This window comes from Marmota marmota, unplaced genomic scaffold (assembly GCF_001458135.2).
Source record: "Marmota marmota marmota unplaced genomic scaffold, marMar, whole genome shotgun sequence".
In the NCBI taxonomy this organism is placed as follows: Eukaryota; Metazoa; Chordata; class Mammalia; order Rodentia; family Sciuridae; genus Marmota; species Marmota marmota.
In genome coordinates this window covers 6,787,264-6,791,291 of record NW_025999863.1, presented here as the reverse complement: position 1 = coordinate 6,791,291, position 4,028 = coordinate 6,787,264, and the positions used below count along the sequence as shown (strand labels likewise).

At 37.6% G+C, this 4,028-nt stretch overlaps 1 pseudogene; it reads left to right on the top strand.

Moving 5' to 3' along the window:
- Positions 1–2,540: 2,540 nt before the first annotated feature.
- On the top strand, positions 2,541–3,476 carry LOC107157545 (annotated as a pseudogene).
- The last annotated feature ends 552 nt before the right edge of the window (positions 3,477–4,028 follow it).

Genomic DNA, 4,028 nt, shown 5'->3' with positions numbered 1-4,028 from the left:
AATTGGAGTCAGTAATCTTTTCTTAGCATCAGGGTTCAACAAATTAAAGACATTAAACTAGAAAAATAATGTTATTGAACAGGCAGGACTGGAAGAACTGCATGTTTAACTTTGTTGCATTTTCAAACATACCTTAGAATTCAATGCCACCAATACTGCAACTTGACTGAACCTGCCTGGGGAGCATGTAACTTCTTTCTTCCTCAGGTTGTAAATGAAGGGATTCAGCATTGGGGTGACCAGGTGCCTATGAAAGCTACCAAATACTTTCTAGGGAAATGTGATAGAGCTGAACCAAAGGACAGGCCAATGCTAGTTCCACCAAATCAACAACTGACAGAGGAGTCTTCTTACTTCCCACCTGAGGTCAGGGCTCTGTGATAGGGTAATGAATTCATTGTAAGAGAAAGGATCTGCAATGGAAAATGAAACCAATTACTGATGGGAGGAATACTTGACTTTGTTATTAGAGACGTTTTCAAGACAGGTAAGATTAAGGAGTCAAGAAGGGTCACAGAAGTAATTGGTGATTTCCACATCTTTGCAGTAGGTAAAGTGTAAAGATATCAAATCATGCCTCTGGGATTCCAAGAGGATAAACATAAGAGACACAAAAACTAACAAAGACAAGAGCTCATAATGACCTGGTACTGCAGGAGGTGATAGATGGCCACAAAGTGGTCATAGGCTTCACAGTCAGAAGCAGTTCATCCATATATCCCAAAATGATATGTATATAAATATATATGTATGCCAAATTACTCAGTGTCATTAGTATAGTCACCTGTGCATGTTTTAAAATATCTAGATTTCCTGGCTTGAAACCAAGATATATTTAATAAGAATCTGCATTTAAAGGTTTCAGTAGTCTTTTTTTAGAGAGAGAGAGAGAGAGAGAGAGAGAGAGAGAGAGAATTTTTTTAATATTTATTTTTTTATTTTTTTGGCGGACACAACTTCTTTGTTTGTATGTGGTGCTGAAGATCGAACCCGGGCCACATGCATGCCAGGCGAGCGCGCTACCACTTGAGCCACATCCCCAGCCCCTCAGTGGTCCTTTTTTATGTCAGGGTTGAGAACCAATGCCCTTTAATGTTTCCTTGCACTTACAAGGTGCTCCATGAATAGTAATTGCTACAGTCAATAATAATTTTAGTATACCACATTTACTAAAATATAACATTTATCTTATTGTGTCTAAAACAATATTTCTCTACTGAAACTATTCATAGAAACATCTACAGGAACTATTAGTGCAGCTGGGCATAGTGGTACATACCCCTGACCCCAGCAACTTGGGAGGCAGAGGCAGGAGGATTGTGAGTTGGGCACCAGCCTCAGTAAATTAGCAAGACCCTGTCTCAAAATAAAAAATAAAAGGGGGGAGTGACTGGGGATGTAGCTTAGTGTTTAAGCACCCATCAGGTCAATCATTAGTGAAAAAAAAAAACTAATACTACATATTGAAATACATGGAAATACATGAAATTAAAGTTGGAATTTCATAATTAGAATATATTGTTATATGCTCATTTCCTTCCAACAGGTTTTCATCATTCTTGGGTTTTCATATCCCTTCTTTATGCAAGTAAGTGCTCACTCAAATTTTCTTTGTCTTCTAAAAAAGACATTTTTGTCTTCTAAGAAAGACTTTTGGATTTTTTGGGGGTGAGGTAGGGGATGTTGAGCAAAGGATACAAAATTCCAATTAGATTTGAGGAATGAGTTCAATAGATAAAATGTACAGGATGGTAACTATAGCTAATGATGGTATCATGTATTCTTGAAAAACACTGAGTAGAAATTAGACTTTGCATAAGAGAGTTTGAATAACTTTTCCAAGGACACAAACATGATTTATATGTGCACCCAAATTCTATTGCAGAAATCTGACTAAAGAAGCCAATTTTAAATCTCAGTTCTATGCTATGCTATGGTAGAAATTATATTAAAGGATACTAATAATAATGATGATAACAATAACAACAACAATAATAATTATCATTTGTTGGTTCTCTTAAAGTTAATAGTGGCAGTTTTAAACCTTACAAATAATAAAGCAATAACTATATTTTTAAAAAGGAAAAAAAATAAAATATTGACAGTTAACTGTCACATCACTATGAAGTGTCTGGTCATAGAAAAAAAAATGTTCCTTATATTAAATATCTAATTAATCTTTATTTTAGAGGTTTTACAATGAACAGTTTAGAGACAATCAAGAAAAATTGGTGATATCTCTTTATTATGGAATGATAATATCAAATAAAAATTAGTTTATATCAATAAATTTAAATCTGAGAATTAAAACAAGTGAATCAATGATCCAAAAAAAAGAAAAAATTGTGCTACATTTAAAGAACTGTGGATGACTATATACATTTAAAAGTGAAATGGACTACTATGTGGCTGAGGGAAATAGTCATTTTCAGGATCCAATAGAAGTGAAGGATGTTCATCCAAGATGATGCTGTAAGAGGTGCCCGGTGGCTATTTTTTGGTCATGTTTTGCCTCCTTTCCCAGCACATACATCACCTGCATGGAAACAGAAAAACCACACAATACTAACACAATCTTCCTCCTGGGCATTCCAGAGGATCCAGACCTGCAGCCCCTCCTCTTTGGACTGTTCCTGTCCATTTACCTGGTCACAGTGCTTGGGAGCCTGCTCATCATCCTGGTGGTCAGCTCTGTCTCCCACCTCCACACCCCCATGGACTTCTCCCTCTTAAACCTGTCCTTGGCTGACATCGGTTTGCATCTACCATAATCCCACAGATGCTGATGAACATTCATACACAGAGCAAAGGGATTTCCTACTTAGAATGCCTCACTCAAGTATATTTTTTATGATATTTGTTGGAATGGATAATATGCTACTGACCATCATGGCCTATGACCGCTTTGTGGCCATCTGCCACCCACTGAAATACACAGTCATTGTGAACCCTCGGCTCTGTGTCCTCCTGATTCTGATGTCTTGGACCATCATGTTCTGGGTCTCTCTGATTCATATTCTGCTGTTGAAGGAACTGACCTTCTTCATGGGCACTGGAATCCCATATTTCTTCTGTGAAGTGGCTCAGCTTTTCATGGTGGCCAGCTCTGATGCCCTCATTGGTATCATCATTATGTATGTTTCAACTGCCCTGATGGTTGTATTTCCTGTTGCTGGGATCCTCTACTTCTACTCTCAGATTGTCTCCTCCTTATTGAGGATGTCCTCCTCTGTGAGAAAGTTTCAAGAATTTTCCACCTGTGGGTTCCACCTCTGTGTGGTCACCTTGTTCTATGAAACAGGTCTTGGGGTTTATCTCAGTTCTGCTGTGACCCATTCTTCCCAGAGAACCATGATTGCCTCAGTGATGTAAACTGTGGTCACCCCCGTGTTGAACCCCTTCATCTACAGCCTGAAGAACAAGGATATGAACAGGTCCCTGGGAGACTCCTCAGCAGAGCAGCCTCTTGTCCTTGATGGATCACTGACCTCAGAACTCAGGAGATGTTTTATGCCCTGAGAAAAATGCATTAGACTTCAATTTATGGCTCTTTTCTTCCTCTAAATGACATGCTTAATTTCTTATACTCCCCAAACGATTACAAGCTCATGGAAAAAAGTACTCAATACTATTACTGAGGAAAATGTAAATCAAAGCCACAGTGAGATGCACCTTCACACCCAATTAAAAAAACAAAAAGACAGACAATAAAATGTGTTGGCAAGGACACAGAATTAGAAATTTCAGACCAAACCAGTGGGAATATAAAATGTTGTAACCATTTTGGGAACAGAATTTTCAGTTCCTCAAAGGGTTCATCACATAGTTATCATATGAGTCAGTAATTAAAATTCTTGGTATATACGGAGGAAAACTGAAAACATTCACACATAAATATCCACACAAATGTTTATTGTACCATTTTTCATAACTTCCCAAATCTAGGAAAACCAAAATATCCATCAATTGATGAGTGGATAACTTAATGTGATATATCCACATATCCATGAATGTGGTTCAGCCTTGAA